This window comes from Vicugna pacos, chromosome 21 (assembly GCF_048564905.1).
Source record: "Vicugna pacos chromosome 21, VicPac4, whole genome shotgun sequence".
NCBI lineage: Eukaryota > Metazoa > Chordata > Mammalia > Artiodactyla > Camelidae > Vicugna > Vicugna pacos.
In genome coordinates this window covers 29,990,200-30,010,160 of record NC_133007.1, presented here as the reverse complement: position 1 = coordinate 30,010,160, position 19,961 = coordinate 29,990,200, and the positions used below count along the sequence as shown (strand labels likewise).

The following is a 19,961-nucleotide window of genomic DNA, read 5'->3' as shown; positions in this document are numbered from 1 at the left end:
AGGGGTCAACAATTCAAGAGGGAGATGGAGTTTTCTTGGCCAAGCTAGAATCATCCAGGGAATATCCTGAGTATGTGCCACATGTGTGAAAGTGTGTGTATTCATGTGTGGTGTGTGCATATACTTATGTGTGTGCATGTGAGTATGCATCTTAGTGGGCACATGAGTGCCTGCATTCACGTGAGTGTGCCTTTGTGTATGCACGTGTTAGTGTGCACACATGTGCATGCATCCCTGTGCTTGTGTATGCATGTGTTCACGCGTGTGCCTGTGTATAAAGTGGGCCGGAGTGGGAGTAGAGAGGCACTGCGCTGGATGTTTTGGTTTCCTTCATTGACCTGGTGACTCAGGAGAGCCCCCTGGCACACATCCGGGGAGCCAGGGAGCAGGAGAGCAAAGAGCAGAGGAGGAAGGAGGCATGTGACGATGGACGGTCATCTGTAGGAGGATGACACAGGGCTGGGGCTACTTGTGCAGCTTGACACACCAGACTGACATCACAGCCCTGTCGTTTCTTAGCTGCGCAGCCTTGGCCTGCTGCTTAACCTCTCTGAGCCTCAGCTTCCCTGTCTGGAAAACAATGATAAGGAAAGGATGCACCCCACAGGGCTGGGAGGAAGGTGCATGGAGACAATCCGGGCGAAGCACACCCTCTAGACACAGAAATAACGGTAGTGCTTGTGCACAGCGACTCAATATTAATCACACAGGGGTCCCTGTCCCGCACAGAGGCAAAATGGCCAAATTTTTGCAACAAGCCAGGGAGATAGGTACTGCTATTGTCCTCAATTTCCAGAGGAGGAGACAGAGAGGGAGGTAAAGGCTCAAGGCCCCGCCGCTGGGGGAGCTGGGGCCAGAGCCCAGGCATCATGTCTCTGTCACTCCCTGGCTTTATCAGCCATTAACTTTGCCCGGGGTCCTGTGATGCCAGCTCATCCTCACCTGTGTCCCCAGTTTCACACCTAAGGAGACTGAGACCCAAAAGAGGCTGAGCGTAGGCCAGAGATGAGGTGAAATCTCAAGGTTCATTCGTTTTAACTTCATGTCGGAGCCACAGCCTCCCGACCCCAGCAGAGCCAGCCCCGTGGTCCTCCTTGCAGCTCGGGAGAGGGTGCCAGGCCCCCCTGAGGCCACATGAATCACCATCTGGCTCTCTCCACCTTCATTCCTCGGACTCAAGTGTAGTGGGCTTGAAAAGCACTGACCAATGCTCACAGGCAGCCCTGGCCTTGGGAAGGGGGAGAGACACCCACCCCGGGTCATGTGGAGACCAGAAGGCCGTCAGCGTGGAACATCTGGGCACATCTCAAATTTGCGGCTTCCTGTAGGGTCGTCTTGGCCCACAAACCGCAGGAATCTGCCCTCACACTGCGGGGGAGAGCAAGCTTCCAGGCTCTGAGCACTTATCACGCGTTGTTCTGTGTGTCTGTCTCTGGGTGGCTCCCTTTGTGCCGCCCCACAGCACCACAAGGCTGGGATATGTTAGGGGCCCAGTCTGTGCCTGGACATGGGATGCCAGGCTCGATCCAAAACCTCACTGCAGCTTCCAAGTTCCAGAATCGCCCGGCTGCTCCTGCCGGCTTCCAATCTTTCATTCTTCCAAGTGCCAGCAATCCAGACCAGACCCTCCCACGTGCCCCCAGCTTCTCCCGACCCTGAAACCCAACTTCCCTCCTCACTGGTACCCTTGCCTGTTTCCTCCTCCCTCTAGGCTGTGCGTGCACCTCTGGCACCCCTCCCAGGACCCATTTACCTTCATAGGCTGGTCCATCGTTCCTCTTTTAGAGGCTACGTGTGCTGTGTGTTTGGCCTCTGGCTCACTGGGGACCAGAAAAACAAAATTTATCATCTGACTGTCCTATTTTTTTCTTTCTTTCCATTTTTTTCCCCCTAAGAATGAAGCAAGCATTTCTCTGCTGTCCTCAGAAAAAGCCTGAAACATGGCAGGCCACAGGCAAAAGCATATCCTCCTTCTCAGAGGGAAGGAATGTAACCGTTAACAATAATAAAAAAAAAATCCCTAGGATTTATGGAAGCCTTGGGTTTATGAGCCGTCTCACATCCGTTAGCTCGAATGACACAGCCATCTAGGGGGGCAAAGCAGGATTCACCAGCTCCATCTCAGAGATGGAGAAACTGAGGCTCGAAGGCACAGATCCTAAGACCGGGATAAGCTCCCAGCTGCCAGGGCTGATGAAATTTCCTTACATTTGTATGTTTACACATTGGGCAGATTTGTTCCATGTAAATATTAAAAATATATGGTGTGTCTGATGACCCTGGCTTCGCATCCCCCCCTCCTTTTTAAAATACAGGAGCATCAGAGGGTAGAAGTGAGAGGACCACCTTCCATCTCCGGGGCTTGACGCAGCCTACGCAGAAGCATTTTGTAAGGCACAAAGTTTTTTGTTAAAAAAAAAAAAATCACCGCTTGTGTTATACAATTAAGGATCAGGGCATGGGGTATATAGTCTAAGAGCAGAATTAGGTGCTCCTGAAATCTTGCCTGGTTCCTGTGAACCTGAGAAACATTCCAGAAGCAAATAGCCCAGTCTCTCCCTCCTGTGACACCATTCCCCAGAACTCTTCCATCTCGAGACCCCAACTGCCGTGAACTTCAAGGCCTCGCAGAATTCCTTTGATAAATGATCACTAGGGTGGACCTGCCTCTGGGAATGACAAGACAAACACTCCACATAAATCTTGAGGGGACTCAAAGTCTCCCTTGCTGCTGGCTTCTCAATAGACCCCTGATTTGCAGCACAAAATCCATAGTAATCATTCATGTGGTTAGTTCCCAGGCTTCCAAGCCCAGGGAGGTTTTGGAGAATGTAGGGAAGGGGAGGTGGTAGAAACAAAAGTGGACCGTAGTGACTTCCAACTGCCTTGCCAGTAGGCAAGTACACAGTAGGCGCTCAAGACAAACCAGTTCGCGTCCACCAGTGTGTATGGTAGCTAAGGTTTACTGGACGCTGACTGCCAGGTGCTGTGTTCAAAGCTCATATCATCCTCTAGTTTAGATCTCATGATGGTCTGCAAAATAAGTATTAGTCTTTACCCAATTTCACCGATGGGGACACTGAGGCTCAGGATGGTGAACACACGTCCCCAAGGTCACAGAGCTGAGCTGGCAGGGCTGGATTCAAATCCAGGCAGTCTGGCCCCAGAGCCTTGCTCTTATCTATCCTGCTAGGTGCCCAGCTCCTGGCCTGCCGGGCCAGCCTCCTCTGGTTCTTGTCCTTGGCTGGGTCCTGCCAGGCAGGCTAACAGTAGGGCTTGCTGGACACCCCTGAGTCCTGCCTAAGGCTCCATCAGTGGCCACAGCCCAGCCCAGTGTCCCTGGACCCTTAGCAGCCCAAGGTCTCAGGCCCTGGCATACTCGGTGGGCTGCGGCAGGTCCCCACTGTTGGCTAATGCAGGGTGGGGGTGGTTGGAGCAGCCACAGATCCTTTCCAGCTGTTCCTCTGAGTCACTGAAGGATATTCCAGACCCCACTGCCAGCCCGCCTGCCCTGGTCTCTCACTTCTGCCATGGGTTGTGCTGGACTCATTGACGGGGCTGTCAAGCAGGATTGGAGTGTGTGTCCAGAACTACACCAGGGTGTAGTGATTTTTAAGACCGCTCATTAGGTTTTTACCTACAGAAAAGCGTGTACATGTACAGAGAACCGGGTGCTTCGTCCTATGGGTGCAGCTTGTGGAATTTTCACAAATTGAGCACATCTGCGTCATCAGCACCCAGAAACAAGGCATGTCCAGCCTCCTAGGAGCCTCCCTGCATCCTCGTCCAGGCACTACCCCCGATCAAGGGGAACGACTTACAGCCAGAACCCCGGGCAACCTGACTTCTAATGCCAAACTGTTCTTTAGCAGTTTTATTGAGATCTAATTCACATACCACACAACCCACCAGTTCAGTGGCTTTCAGCATATTTATAGAGTTGTGCAATCATCACCAGAATCAATTTGAGAACATTTTCATTGCCCCCCAAAGGAATCCTGTATCCATTAGCTGTCACCTCCCCATCCCTCCAGCCCCTGGCAAGCACTGTCTACTTTCTGTCTCTATGGGTTTGTCCATTCCGGAGGTTTCATATACATGGCATCATACAATATGTGGTCTTTGGTGACTGGCTTCTTTCACTTAGCGTGATGTTTTCAGGGTTTATCCGTGTTAGAGCTTGTGTCAGTACAGACTGTCTTTGTGTTTTATATAAATAGAAGTACATCATATGTACTCTTTGAGTCTGGCTTGTGGCCCTATTTTACATCTATGAAATTCTTCCCTGTTTTTGCACCTAGGAGTACCTGATTCTTTTCCATTGCTATATAGTATTCCATTGATGAGTATACCATAATATATTCAACCATTCCACTGTTGAGTGGCTTTTCAGGAGCTCCCATCTTAGGCTAACATGAATATTGTGTCTCTGAAAATTTTCGTCCAGGTTTTTTGTTGAAAACACAGGAGCTTCTGGTCATGGGGTGGGTATATGTTAGATTTCAGTGCACCCTAAGATATTTGAAACTACATTGGTGGTGGCTTGTGGAACTCCCAGGGTTCCCTAGTCCCCGACCCCTCCTCTCAGGTGCCCACCCACTAGCCTGACCCTGTGGGCCGTTGCCCTGCAGGGCACCCACCTCCTGCCAGCCCCCAGCAGCCCACATGCAGCCCAAATGGGCCACAGAGGAAAAGGGCTGGGTGGCTGGTATTTTTGTTGGGTTGTGTGAGCACGCGTGGTTTCTCTGCCCTGGCTCTGAAACTGTGTTCCTTTCACAGGCCAGAAATACTTAGGCATGGCTTGCTCTAAAAGGGGAAACACATTTTAAAATTCCAATCTGCCCAGGTCTTAGAATGATTTAGAACATTCCAGCTGTCGAGAGGACAGCGCTCACCAGGAACAGTGACTTACAGTCCCTGGTTCCCACTTTGTGTCCTGATTCCACTCCCTCCTGGGTTCAAAGTGCATTTCTTGAGCGCCTGCCCACCTAGGGGGCTGGGTTAGACGCCGCAAAGGCTCCAAACAAACGGGCAGCAGGATGGTGCAGTGGGAAGAAAGTGGGTCTTAGAGGGAGGCCATCCCAGACCCTCAGCCAGCCACTCTCTGTTCTAAATCTGCATCCATCCTCTCATTTAATCCTTCCACTGGCTCCATGAGGTAGAGGCGCAAGTATTATTTCCACTTTATAGATGAGGAGATGGAAGCCCAGAGAGGCTACACTACTTGCCCAAGATCACACAGCTTCTCAGTGACAGAGCCAGAGTTCCAAACCAGGTTGTCTGGCTCCAGAGCCCACACTCTTCAGGGCTGCAGTATTTTGCCTCTGGCTTTCAACATCTGGATGGAAATCCCAGCCCTGCCATTTTTTCTCTGCCTGGCCTTGGGCAAGCAACTGAACTTCTCAGGCATATCTGCGTAGTCAAGACAAGTATGGGGAATAACCATGCTTATCACCTCTCATGGCCTGGGGGAGAGCAAAACACCCCTGTACGCAGAAGCACCCAGAACACAGCAGGTGCTGCCCCTTTCTGCCCTCTGTAGCTCCCCACAATGGTTCCCGCCTTCAAGAAGTGTATGCATTGTGATATATCTGGAGGAAACTCTAATTCAAAAAGATACACGCACCCTAATGTTCACAGCAGCACTGTTTACAGTAGCCAAGACATGGAAGCAACCTGCATATCCATCAATATATGACTGGATAAAGAAACGGTGGTATATTTATACAATGGAGTACTACTCAGCCATAAAAAAGAATAAAATAATGCCATTCACAGCAACGTGGATGGACCTGGAGATCATCATTCTAAGTGAAGTAAGCCAGAAAGAGAATGAAAAATACCATATGATATCACTTACATGTGGAATCTTAAAAAATGACACAAATGATTGTATTTACATAACAGAAACAGACTTGCAGACATGGAAAGCAAACTTAGGGTTACCAGGGGTAGAGGGGGTGGGAAGGGATAAATTGGGAGTTTCAGATTTGCAGATCCGAAGTACTATATATAAAATAGGTTAACAACAAGGTCCTACTGTGAAGCACAGGGAACTATATTCAATACTTTGTAATAGCCTATAATGAAAAAGAATATGAAAAGGAAAGTATGTATATATGTGTAATTAAATCTCTGTGCTGCACACCAGAACTTAACACAAAATTGTAAACTAGCTATACTTCAGTTTTAAAAAAAAAAGTGCATACTTCTGGGGAGAGTTGAGACCGTAGACCCTCTCCAACCCACCCACTCCATTTTTTAACAAGTAAAGGGTCCCAGGTGCAAGGTAGCCCTGACTTGTCCGAGGTCTCATGCAGTCTCAAGGGCAATGCTCAGCCTAAAGCTCTTTCACTCCTTAGAAAATGGGGGTTCATGGTTTTGAGGCCAAGGTTCCCTCACCCAGTTGTTCAAGAAATTCTTCCTGACCCGTCTCTTCCTCAAGACCCCAAAGGTCAGCTCACAAGATGACTAGCTCCAGCTTTCAGAGAGAACAGAGCAAGTCTGATGCTCTGGGTGGCTTCCCGGGCTCCAGGCTTGCCCCCAAGTGGACTGGGCTAGGGGTGGGGTGGGGGCAGGCCAGGAGGCTGGAAGTGAGGCCCCAGTGTCCCATTGCAACCCTGGCCGGGCACCCTGAAGTGCCTTGCAGAAAGACTATCTCCCAGCGGGGCTACCCTCGACCCTGCTCGGCCATCAGTATTTATCAGATCTGAAAGCTGAGCCACTGGAGAAGCAAAAAACAGCCGTGAACAGGTGCCTTGGTGGCGGGCACCCTCGCCCAGGCCACGGGCAGTTGGGGGGCTTAGCAGAGGGTGCGAGGGTGGACGAGGCAGGCTGAGCAGGGGACTTCATCTGGGGGAAGCAGCAGATCAAGGAAGCAGCCGCATCATTATAAGAAGGTGGAGCTCTCCTGCTGTGGGTGTGCTGGGCCAGAGGGTGGGGAGACCGGGTCGGGGTGGGGTGCCGGGCCTGAGGCAGAAGCTGGGAGTTGTGGGTGGGATTGGAGGGGCAGCCATGGCCTCCTGCCCGCTCCCCCTCTGGGGATGTCTCACAGGTGCTCTCCACCCAGGGGCCAGCATGATCTGTTCCAAAGTGCAAATCTGGTGGTGGTCTCCATCTTGCTTAAAATCCTCAGGCTTCACAGCTCTCAGGTGGAAGATGGAGCTCCCTGTTTCTGGCCCTGCCCAGGGCTCCAGGAGACCCCAAGACCTCTAGGCCTCTCATGCCCTCCTGGTGCCTTGGCCTTCCTAAGAGGCCTGTGCACTCTGCATCACACAGGGCCTTTGCACATGCTGTTTTGGCTGACAGGAACTTGATGCCCTCCCCTCTGTGCCTATTTAATTCCTGCTGTGCCAGATGTAAGCCATTCCTCACTCTCCTCCCGCTCTGCAGGCCAACCCTACAAACAACAAGCCGCAGCTTCCCCTGCCTTCAGCCTCCCCGTTTGGTTCAGCCAGTGGAGGCACTGGAGGGAGACCCAAGGGTGGGAGGAGGGGGAAGCCATTTCTTCCTCTCTCTTCCCCTCTCCCTTCCTCCCTTCCCCTCTGCACCTCTCCCCCCAACCTCTCCCTCTACATCTATCCCTCTCCACTTCTCCATCCTCCCCTCCCTCTTCAGGCACTGTCTCTAGAATGGCTGTATCTCTTCTGTGGCTCCAGCAGCAGCTCCAGTAACTGTCTCCTCTCTGTCCCTCCAGCCTGAAGGTGACAACAGCTTCCTGCCATTCCAAATCTCCCCTACTTGCTCTTTCAACTACATTCCCACCTTTGTAACCAGGTCCCTTTATTTGGTTCCCTCTCTCAAGCCACCTGACTTTCCTGGCGGCTATAGGCTCATCCTTTGACTCCTGCATGAGGACCCAAGCCCCACAGGAGCCTTCCCTGCCCCCACCAGGCCTGGCTCGGGAACCTCTGGGATATGCTGGGTGATTTCTTCTCCTTCTGGGCACTTATTGCTGTTTGCAATTATGAATTCATGAGTGTGGTTATTCGATTAACATCTGTCTCCCCCCAGGATTTGCAAGTTCCACAAGGGTAAGGGCCGGACATCTGGTTTTGCTCAACACTGTATCTCCAGCACTAGAACCTGGTATAATGCCTGGCACCTAGGGGCACGCAATAAACATTTGCTAACAGAAGGAATAATGAATGAATGAATGAGGAGGGGTGTGAGGAACTCATTCAGCCAGAACCACTTGTTCCAGATGAATCTTGTTTCCTTCTTTCATAAGGTTACTGGGTAAATTGGTTGGAGAAACTTCATTCATTCATTCAATTATGATTTATTGGGTACTCACTGGGTGCCATGATGGATGGGTGGATACAGGGATGGATCAGTGGATACACGGATGGATACATGGATGGATGGATGGTAGGAGAAAGGAAGAGTGGATGGATGGATAAATAGAAAAATAGACAGTGGGAGGAAAGAAGGATTTATTCCTAGAAAAAAGAAGGCAAGGAGGGAAGACAGGCAGGCTGGATTAAGATAAATGACACAACCATTCTTTTGAGAAGAAGCAGAGGGGCAGGGAATGGCGGCGCTCACATGGGAATTTTGTGCTGAAATTTACAGGAAGGTCACGTCCTGAGAAAGGAGCAGACAGGGAAGGTAACTTCTGAATGGAGCTGTGACTCCCTCAATGGTAACCAAGGTTAACAGCTTCGGTCTGGAGAGCCCATTCCCAGCCATGGCTCCGAGACCAACAGGGTGTGCCCGGTAGCCTTGGGATGCCCCAGAGACACAAGGTTCCTGAGCTGGCAGCCAGGGTTGCCCTGTCCCTGGTAGCAGGGGATAGAGGCAAAGCTGAGCCCCCGGGACCCCGCTAGCACACGTCCACTCGGAGTTGGGCAGCATTTCTCCTCCCCCCAGTCCCTGGGACCCGGACAGGCTCAAACCTGACGAGTCCCGGCACCACCTGAGCCCATCTGGCACGCTGCTGCCTGTGGCCCTCCCCAGGATCTGGGTCGCCAGCTGGGCGGGGCCTGGGCATCTGCATTGTTTTAATGACCATCCCGGGATTCTCATACAGGCGGCTCATGACCCATAGTTTGAAAAACACTGATAGTGGTGCCGTCTCAAATCACATCAGGAAAGAGCAGGGCGCGAGGCAGGGAGGCAGTGTGTGCTAGAACTTGGCAGCCAAGGATCTGGGTTCAGTCTGGATGGGGGAGCTCCCTGAGCCTCCGTGTCTCCATCTGCGAGCTGCATACAACACCAGTGTTTTATCTCTCCCTGCTGACATGAGTATTAAGCACAAAACACCCGCAGAGTGTTACATCCAGCAAATGTAAGCTACATTTGATCACATCCAACTCAGTTAAAGTCTAGTACATCCAGCAGAGGAGCTCCAGAATTCGGAATTTTGTGGATTCCAGACACACAAAATGCTGCCTGTGCCCAATATGACCATGTACCTCAGTGGGGTCTGCGCAGCACCCTTAACCAACCTTGCTAAGATTTCTGTAGCAAAATACATGAATCTTCATGCCAAGGGGGAGCCGTGGAGGCTATAAATACTCTCATGTCAGCTCAAGGCAGGTTTTTGTGGCCAAATGAGTTACAGAAAACCTTGGTTTTTCCAGCTTTTGCGATTTTAGAACTCTGGATAAGGGACTGAGCCCTGTATAAAGAGGTAGCCATCCAAAATGATACTATGAAAAATTTTAAAAATCATGCTCTGGCCACATCGGTATGGACTGAGAAGGTGATGAATGCCATACTGGGAAAGTAAAATAAGAGGAAAAAAAATTACACATGTGTACACGGAAAAGAGACCAGAGCAGCAGACACACCTGACACCAGGGGCTACAGATGGTGGGTTTCGGGGGGGGTTTGCTTATGGGTATTTTCAAAAGTTTCTACCTTGAACCATGAATATATACTGCTTCGTGGTTTTTTTCCCAATAATATTCCAATTATTAGAATTCCAAAATCTTTTAACTGCCCAAAGACTTGGGGAAATGACCCCCTCGGGGGGCAGTGGTGGGGCAGGAGTGTCAGGAGACTCAGGGACAGCTTAGCCACAGCCCCTCTCAGAGTCCTGTTAGAAGGTGGACAAAGCCCCTTGCCTGGCTGCTAGGGACCTCTCCCTCCCCCAGCCCAGAGAACCAGGCTCTCAAGGGAACCAGCCTCAGTGTCTCCCCTTTCTCTGAGAGTCCCAGGCCTGGAATGTATGCCCTGGGGGCCTAGAGTGGAGTGGGGAGGCAGGTGGGAGGGAGGGAGGGGCGCGGCATGGGCGGCAGAGAGGCCGCTGGGCAGGAGCCGCTGATTCACAGCCACCCCTCAACAGGTGGCCTGCCATCTGCTCCGGCTCCCTGCCCAGGCCACGTGTCCGGCCCTCTTGAGTTTAACTCTGGCTCTGCACACGGCCTGAGTTCATACAGCCAGAAAAAGAACTCGCCGAGAGCGGGCCGGGCCGAGGACAGAGCAGGGTCACTTGTCCACTGGGAGCAAAGCTAAAAATGACCAGGGACCTTGGAAAGTCCCTGTGCTCAGGCCCGACCCTGCCCTTCTCATCCCTGGGTCCCTGGAGTTTGATCTAAAAGCTTTTTAGAACTGGATGCACCCACCCATTACCTGACAGGTATCGAAATGCAGACCCAGAGAGGTGAAGGAGCTGGCCTGGGGCCACACAGCTTAACATTCATTGATTGACTCATCGATTTCTAACTGTCCAGCCGGCTCCCTGCCAGGTGCAGAAATAGGGCCTTGGGGAGCCTGTAAACCCATTGAGGAGACAAGTCATATAGATGCCAAAACTTTTAAAATGCAAGCGCTTCCCAGCTGTGTGGCCAAGACCCTGAGAGACAGCCTGAAGCTCCCTGAGCCTTAACTCCCTCACCTGTGAAGTGAGAGTAATAATGACCTCTCAGAGCTGACGTGTGGAAGGAGGTAGCGCACAACGCACCGTGGATCCAATCCCTTCATTCGACTTTAGCCTCACATGCTTTTGTTTTAGTCTCACGTGACCTTGTGTGGTCAGTATCAACAGCCCTTTCACATGAGGGGTGGGGCGGGGCATGGCAAGTCGTTTGCCAGCCTGCCCAGGGCAAGCCTGGACTTGGCTCCCCAGCTGCCCCACCACTGGCCCTCCTAGGGCCCCCTCCTTCCTCCTCACTGAATCTGCCTCCACCCTGGAAGGGAACATGCTGGAATCTGTCCCCAGGGTGGGGCCCAGCTGTCACACTCCCAGCTGCTGGGACCCTGGTGTGTGGTGCCCCGTGCCAGCCTGCAGGCGGAGGCCCGGGAGACACACACAGCTTCTGATCCATCAGGGGCAGGGAGGGGGACCCAGTAAGCCAGCAGGAGCCACAGTTACAGTGTGTTCTCCCCTGCGCTACCCCTGCTCTCTAACAGGCACCCTCTTCCACGCCGCCGGCACTGCCTGACACCTTTCCTCCCGCAGGCCAGGTACCTCTCCTGCACTGGCCTAATGGCACTCGTGGAGATTTCCCGTTCCAGGATGGGCACTGCCTGCCCCTGACGGAATCTTAGGAGCCTGGGATGGAGCTGGGCCATGTGGGGGCTTGTCAGTACAGGTGGGTTTTCATGAATACAGTTGGAAGGACACTTTGTGAAGATCCACTGAAAGGCTGTGAGCATGTGTTGTCCTCATTAAGGGCAGAGCTGGCCTTTCCCATCAGGGTGGTAGGTGGGAAATGAGGAGCTGATGTCCATGCGGCTGGGGGCCCTGTCTGTATCTCAGCTTTCCTGGGAGATGGTGACCTTGAACTTGGAGATATGTAGACCTGACACTGGGGAGATGGGCTGTGAACCCACATTGGTGGATCCCAAAGCCATGTTTAGCCCACTGGGCTCTGTATTCGGAACAGATAGCTGTTCTGGGTGGGCTGTAGTGCAGCTCAGGCCAGCCCTGTCCTGACTGCTCTGACCTCGGGGTCCTGCCAATGGCCTCACCCCTCAAAGCTGTCAGACGCTACCTAGCAGCTCATCCAAACAGGAGCCAAGCAGTGCAGACAGCGGTGTGGGAGGATGGCCGGGGTGTGACCAGTAGGGTCCCAGGAGGGCACGGGAGGACAAGGCAGCATCGAGGGGGGAGGCCCAGTCCTCACTCTCCTCCCCTCCCTCAGAACCCCAGGTCTGCCGGCTGGGGGTGCTTGCATGGAGGGCAGCAGGCAGGTCCTTCCCCCGCAAGCGCTCAGGGCCCCAGAGACCCAGCGAGAGGGAATTTATCCTACAGGCGTAAAGAGGAAAGCCAGCCAGCTGCAGTGGGCGGGGAGCGGGCGGTCCTGTCCCAGGAAAGGCCTGCCTGCCAGGCCCTGGCCTCCCTGGGCTGAATGCCTCTTCCCGACGGCCCAGAGGCGCCAGAGCAGGCCTGGGAAGGAGCTGTGCCAGGTCAGGGCGGGCCTGTCCCCCTCCCTCAAGTCCCCGCCCTGAGAAGGGTTTTCTTCCCACCGGAGCAGAAGCAGGAGGGGACGTGGTGATTCCGACCATGCAGAGACAGAAACATCAGAGAGAGACAGAGACAGAGAGTCTGAGAGATAGTGATACAGAGAGGCAGAGACAGAGACAGAGATACATAAAGAAAGACAGAGAGAGACAGAGATAGAGAGACACAGAGACAGATACAGAGAGAGAGAGAGACGAGGCAGAGATATAAAGACAAACACAGAGATACGAAGATAGACGCAGAGGCAGAGAGGGACAGGGACAGAAGGAGACAGAGAGACGTGCACACATAGACACGTACAGAAGACCCTGCACACAGAGAGACACAAAGATAGAGTCAGAGACACAGAGCCCCCCAAGGCCCTCTCAGCCTGCCAGCCTCATCACCCCAAATCAGCTGCTTCCTAGTGGAGCAGCTGGAGCAGACCAGCAGACACTGGGGCTGACTTCCAGCAGTGACCCAGAACACACGGGGCCCCAGACACCCAGCACCTCATGTGCCAACATCAGTGTCCTATGTCCTGACCCAGCCAGACGGCTCAGGGCCAATGCTTCCAGCAATGAGGGAGCGGCAGATACACAGGGGCCAGCTGGCGGCAGCCTGCATTTGAGTCCTGGGTCTACCCCCATCCCTCCTCGAGACCCGGGTCATGGACATCACCGCTCTGAGCCTGGGTTCCGTCAGCTGTGAGGTAGAGGGTGGAGACTAGAGGAGGGCTGCAGAGTGCAGTAGAAAAGCGAGGAACCTCGGTGGGTGCCCTGGGTAGACGATGTCCCACCAGGTACATGTGTCCCCACCACCAGGGCAGAGAGAGCTGGCAGCCAGAACTGCGGGGTCCAGATGAGGACCTGGCCTTCAGTCCTAGGGGGACAGTAGTGAGCCACGTGGCCCTGGGCTTGGGCTCTGAACAGAGTCCTCCCAGTCCTGGGCTCTGCCCGCATCCAGGCAGAGTCATGGCACCCGGTGGGAAGTCCACAGACCTCAGTCAGCCTACAGCCACACTTTCCAACAGGCCTCCTGTGTGCCAAGTACCGGTGAGCTCAAAGATGCTACAAACTCAGGGACCGTGCAAACAAAGGGACCCAGGCTGTGTGGTCCAGAGAGCAGGGGCACGGAGGACAGCAGGTGGGAGAGGCCGGGACACACAGCTCTTTTCTCAAACCGCCTTTACAGAGGCACAGCTCATATAATGAAATGCATCCATGAAAGTAAGTTTGGCACATATAAACATCCGAGTAGCAACACTCAGATCAAAATAATCAACATCTCCATCACCCCGAAAACCCTCCCTAGTGCCCCTTCCCAGCCGGCCCCCATCCCGACCCCCTGAAAACCACGGTGTGTGCTCTGTCACTGTGAGTTGCCTTTCCTAGGCTTTCAGACGAATGGAGCCACACAGCGTGTTCTCATGCCCAGGAAGTGTTTGAGGGTCTTCCAAGTTGCCACATGCATGGGTCCCTCCTCCTTTCATACTAATGGAAGGTGTTCCAGTGTCCAATGACACCCGTTTGTGCACCCGTCCCCTGTCGATGGACACGTGAATGGTTTCCAGCATTGGGTTACTGTGAACACAGCTGCTGCGGACGAGCAGCTCTTGGTGTGCAAATGGGTTCCCCCTCCTCTTAGATAGGGTCTTTGCTGCGTCCCAGGCAGGTGTTGAGCCAGTAGCTGGTTTGGTCCCACTTCCCTTGTATTTAAATGAGGATTAAAAAAAAGTAGAAATAACCCATATATCCATCAACAGATGACTGAATTAACAAAATGCGGTCCGTCCACACACTGGAGTTATATTCAGCCTTAAAGAGGAATGAGGTCCTGACACAGGCTATCATGGGGATAAACCACCAAGAAGCACCACGCAGAGTGAAAGCAACCAGACACAAAGGGCTACGAAACGGAGGATTCATAAGAAACGTCCCGGATATTTACAGAAAAAACACAGAGGGACGGAAAGGAGATTAATGGCTGCTCAGGGCTGGGGAGGGGAGCTCAGGAGCGACTGCGAATGGGTATGGGGTCTCCTTCTGGGGTAATGAAATGTTCTGAAATTAGAGGTCAGGGTTGTACAACCTTGTGACTATACTAAAGGCCACTGAATTGTACACTTGAACATGGTTAGATTGGTAAATTTTATGTGATGTGTGTTTTGCTTCCATTTTTAAGGGGGGGGGCAGTTAGCCTGATTATGATTGTGCTTCTTTGCAGGATTTCTGTGAAGGGGAATGAGATACTACGTGGAAGGACTGAGCCCAGGGCTGGGCTCACAATCCCCAGACTGAAAGCTGGAGATGCTTGGGGGTTCTGTCCACTTATTCACAGATGTGGCTCTCTCCCCCATGCCTGGAACACTGCCTGGCACACAGTAGGTGCTCAACAAACAGTCTTCAATTCATGAAAGGCTAGATTTATGTCATGATCTCCCCAGCTCCCCAGGTAAAGCCCTGCCAGTGGGGGTGGAATGGTAATGAGCCTGTTTGCAGCTGCTACTCTGACCTTCATTATTCTTCAAGAAATCTTCAAAACAATCCCATCAGAAGGGAATCTTTTAACATTTATTGTTATTAATTTCCCCATGTTTACAGAGAAAGAGATCAAGAGAGGTTAAGGAAACTGCCCGAGGTCAGCCACCAGGCTAGCAGACTTCCGAGCCCTCGGGGCCAGGTGAGAACACAGCATGGTCGGTCAGCAGGCCAGCATCCCAGGACACTCGTCCTGGGACCTCCATGCAGGCAGATGTGCCCTTGGCCATCTTTGCAGAGTGAGGACCTGCCTCTCCCCGACTTTCAGGCCAGATTTTAATAGATCTAGGGGGAAGGGAGGCCACACTGTATCCCTAAGAGCCTGGGCTCCCGGCAAGGGGCAGGATGTAGTCCACTGGGGTCCCTAGTGACCAGGTAGAAGGCCCTCTGGGAGGCCTAGCCACTAGGGTGTTCCCAGGGACTCCAAGTCAGCTCTGACTGGAAGGGAAAGAGGAGGTAAGGAAAATGCAGCAAAAATAAGCCAGGGAGACCCACTTGCAGCTGCCTGGGTGGGTCTCCGTCCTCAGGTAGCCAAACGTCTCCAGTGGCCTGAGCCACTGGCCTCTCACCCCTAGCCCTCAGTGGCATGGGCACATCTCATCCTCCATCTTGAAATTCTCCTGAGACCTGGCTCCTGGCTGTGTCCCAGCCTCGCTGACCCCTCCCCTGGGCCATCACACCACTTCCTGCCTGATTGCAGGACAGTGTCTCCTAGAGGCTCTCCCCCTTCTCCCTACTCCACGCACAAACCCAGGTCCCCCAGCCAGCCCATCAGCAGGCTGCTCCACACCCAGTCTGCCAAAACTCCACTTTGTTCACATCACTACCCTGCCCTCAAGCCATCTGTGGCTCCCTAGTGCCCCAGAGAGGCAGTTTGGAAATTGACAAAAAGGAAGGACTCTATAGTCAGGGGACTGGGGTTCAAATCCCGTACAAATTGAGTGACATCATAAATTCCCCCCTGCTTCTGCGCCTCACTCTCTCCAACTGTACAGTGGAGTAAGGATGGTGCTTCCCACACCAAGTCACAGGCAGAGTAAATGAGCTGACACCCCGTGGGGAGTGTTCAGAGGAAGCGCCAGCTGGTCCTTCTGAGAATTACAGATCCTGGGGATAGAGGCAGTCCATCTTCTTAGTCTGGCCGAGGCTGGGGTGTCCTGGATCCACCCCAGCCAACCAGCAGGCACAGCCCCCATCTGGCCGTCCTCGGCCAGCCCCAAACAGCTGTCCCCATCACTATGACGTCTGCCTCCCGCCTTCCACTCCATGCTCCATGCATTACAGAGAGGACCAGCAAGCTGTGCCAACAGAAAAAGAACAGTGGGCGCTCACAGAGGCTCTGCCAGGCCCCAGGGAGGGGCCACTTCTAAGGGTGTCCCACAGGCTGACTCATTTAATCACCATCACAATCCTATGAGGTAGGTAGTGTTCTCCCCTGACTTGGCAAGTGGGGAAACTGAGGCACAAAGAGGTGAAGGGTCACTCAGTAGCACACAAAGAGGCAGGACTCACAGCAGGTGCTCTGTCAACGCACAGGTCCCTCGGGTGTGAATCTCAGCCTGTCCAGGTATGCGGGTGCATGTGGCAAGAACTGGGCCCGTGGCGACTCTGGGTGGCTCATGGGTCTCCCTTGAGGGCTGTTCTGTGAGGACTCCCGGGGTCCCGAGCAGGAGGGCAGCACCCTCTCCACTCATCTCTCACTGCAGCTACTGTCCTGCACTTAGTCACACCTCTCCTGGGGGTTTGATGGCCCTGGTCATGTGCCCCCCACCAGGAGGCCAGCCTGACCACACCTGGGACTGTCCCCTGCACAGTGGCCCTGGGGTGGGAGGACCCGCCTGGCGGTCACTGACCAGGTCTGCGGGCTCTGCGGCTGCCCCTCCCAAGTCGGGTTCACTCAGGCCGTTCATCAGGTCAAAGGGCTCTTACGGTGGAAGGGGCACTTCCGGGAGAGGAGGGCCTCTGAGCTGAGCTCCAGGCCTCTGCCCACCCTGGGCCCTGGCCGGCGGCTCCGTCCCCGGGCAGAGCTCAGCGGCCCTCACCTCTCCCCTCTGAGGCCCTCTCCCCTGCCTGGACCTAGGTCCCGACACTGGTGCCCCCCGCCTCACTTGTTCATTCATCCTACACACAACCATTAAGCACCTACTGCTCCCCAGAGTTGTTCTTCCTGGGACACCCTTTACCTTCTCAGCTTGTGAGACGGTCCTGGGACGGACCATTCACCCAGGTGCGGCCTGGCCAGCACTCTCCCATGGCACAGTCTCCTCAGGGCCTGCACAGGAGGCCCGCGGGGTCAGCTGCCCCTGCAGGCTAACCATCTCCTGCGTGCTGGGCACTGTGTCAGCAATCCCACTGCACTCCCCTCACCCTCTCATGCCCCCTGCTCTTCATCTGCAAAGACTGAAGCTCAGAAGGTAGCGTGACCTGTCCCAGGTCACACAACTGGCAAGAGACCAAGCCAGGGCTTCCCCACCCCCACCAACCTCAGCTGTCGGTGCAAGCTGCATGTAACAGTCACATCCGCGGCAATTCTCTGCGGCTCCTCAGCCCTCTCCAGCCCCTTTAGGGAGCAGCTCAGTCCTGTCGCCCACCTTGACCCTGGGGTCCTGGATGCCTAGCCCCCAAAAGTCCACCTAGATATTGACCTGCAGTCAGCTGAATAACAACCCCCAAGGTGTCCACGTCCTGCTCCCTGAAACCTGTGAATACGTGACCTTAGATGGCAAAGGGGACTTAGCAGATGGATGAAGAGAAGGACCTTGAGATGGGGAGACTGTCCTGGATTATCTGGGTGGCCCCCACGTAATCACAAGGTCCTTAGAAGAGGGAGGCAGGAGAGTCAGAACCAGAGAGAGAAATGTGAAGACGCTGTACTGTTGGCTTTGAAGACAGAGGAAGGAGCCACGAGCCAAGAAATGTGGTGGCCTTGAGAAGCCGGGAGAGGTAGAGAAACAGATTTCCCTTGTAGCGCCCAGAAGGAACCAGCTCTGCTGACACTTTGATTTTAGCCCAGGGAGACCACAACGTCAGATTTCTGACTTGTAAAGCAGTAACAGAAAAACCTGTGATGTTTTAAGCCAACACATTTGTGGTCATTTGTTTCAGTGGCCACAAGAAATTCCCACGATGCCCTGGACATCCCCTCTTGCTGTCGGGGTCCTGCCCATGCCTTCCCCACCTCCACCCGGTTCAGGCAGGGCCTCGCCTGCCCTGGGCTCCTGCACCCTCTCTGTCTGGTCCTGCTCACTTTCCTCGCCTGCCTGCCATTGTTAGTCACCTTATCACGCTTCTGCATCTCACCTCAAATCTAATTGGAATTTCCTCAAAGGCAGGAAACCTGATTTAGGCATCTTTGTCCCACAGCACCCAGCGTGGTGTGGCTTCAGCCACAGCACACATGGTCTAGCTACCCTCCTGGCCCCCGGGGGGTCTGCCCTCCCCTTCCTCATCACCGCACTCCAGGCGGGTGGCCTATTTCAGCCTCTCGGCAGAGCGTTTGCCCAAGCAGCTCCTGGAGCGCTCGTCCCCTCTCGATGCAAAGCTCTGCCTGTTCTCAGGGCTCAGCAAGGCGGAAATGAGGATGTCACCTCTTCCAAGAAGTGCTCCCTGATTGTCCATCAGAGGTCTGCTCACATGACATGCCCCACACTTGGAAATCATTTCCTTTATTGCTCAGCTTTTTTCCTAGAATCTTCTTGAGGCCAGCACTGTGCCTACACTGAGGAGAAGGATCCACAGAGCCCTCACAGAAGGTGAAGACCGATGTCCTTGCTTCCAGGCCCTCCTGACCAGCTGGGTGATCTTGAATGGGTCACGACCCCTCCCTAAGTCTGGGTGTTTCACCGGTAATGTGGCAATAACAGCACTTGCCTCTCTGGACACTGATGGCTGAACGAGACGCCCAGTGTGCTGGCCCCGCACAGGCTGGCACACAGTAGCTGCTCAGTTAACAGCAGCACTCCACTCCCTTGACTGTTCAGTGGCCACCAAGGTGACCCGATCCACAGGCTAGGGAGGTAGTCGATTTCTCTGGCAGTGGAAAACAAGCCCTCGGAAGCCCTTTCCTCCTTGCAGCCTGCCTGAGGGCCAGGGGAGACCCATAGCTGAGTGGTGTCAGCTCTCAGGGGGAAGGACACTTTCTAGGTGAGGTCACGGAGCTCAAAATCATGCATCCAGACTTCCAGCCAGCTCTGTCTTGTTTCCCCCGTGGCGTATCGCTGTGGTCCGCAGGAAGACAGCAGGGTTCAGGAGGATTTTGTAGGTGGATGGAAACATCCTGATCTGTCCTTGGCTCTGCAGTAACAAGGATCCCAGGGGCAGCTCAGTTTCCCAGCCTGGCCGGGTGTGGATGGGCAGAGTGGGGACAAGGTGCTCCAGGTGCAGGGACAGAGGGACCAAAGAGACTAGGGGGCTCAGAGAAAGGATCCTCCAGCCACCCCAGGGCAGGAATCAGGTCCCTGACACCCAGCTGCAGCCCAGGCCCCGCCCCAACCCCTTGCAATCTGGGGCCGACTGGATCCAGGCCGCGGGGAACACATCCTGGCCTCAGGAGTCAATGACAGGAAGTGCGATGTGACCTTGGCTGGGTTTGGAGGCTGCCTCGGGCCAGGCTGTGCCTCTGGGTACTGTGGCCTCGAACTGCAGAGCCTTCTGGAGAGGTGGCAGGCCACAGTCAGGGTGGGAGGCTCCTTGCCCCTGGCTGGGCTGGGCAGCAGGGTGTCCTCCCTTCCAACACTGTCCTCCCTGGCCCCCTGACACCAATTTACTGAGCGCCCTCTGTCTGCTCAGCACTGGGTGGACACTATTTGTATAAATAAAATTCTGTTTTGGCCTGTGTGTCTCTGCCTCAGCCAAAGGCTGGTTAGAGGCCAAGAGTGACAAGATCTAGCTGTCACGGGAGGGGACGGGGGAGGGGGGGTCGAGGGTGACCTTTGACAGCTCACCCCCAACGTCTCCAGTGGAGGGGAGCATGCCCCAGCCCGTGGGAGGTGGAAGTGCGGCTGACAAGGAGCAGGACACGGCCTCCACGA

The 19,961-nt window shown here is 54.1% G+C and overlaps 1 long non-coding RNA gene across 1 annotated transcript; it reads left to right on the top strand.

Annotated features, from left to right (window-relative positions):
* The first annotated feature begins 2,318 nt into the window (after window positions 1–2,318).
* Window positions 2,319–19,684, top strand: LOC116284931 (uncharacterized). Its single transcript, XR_012062617.1, has 3 exons — window positions 2,319–2,389; window positions 14,618–14,774; window positions 18,608–19,684. It is a non-coding gene; the product is annotated as an uncharacterized lncRNA (long non-coding RNA).
* The last annotated feature ends 277 nt before the right edge of the window (window positions 19,685–19,961 follow it).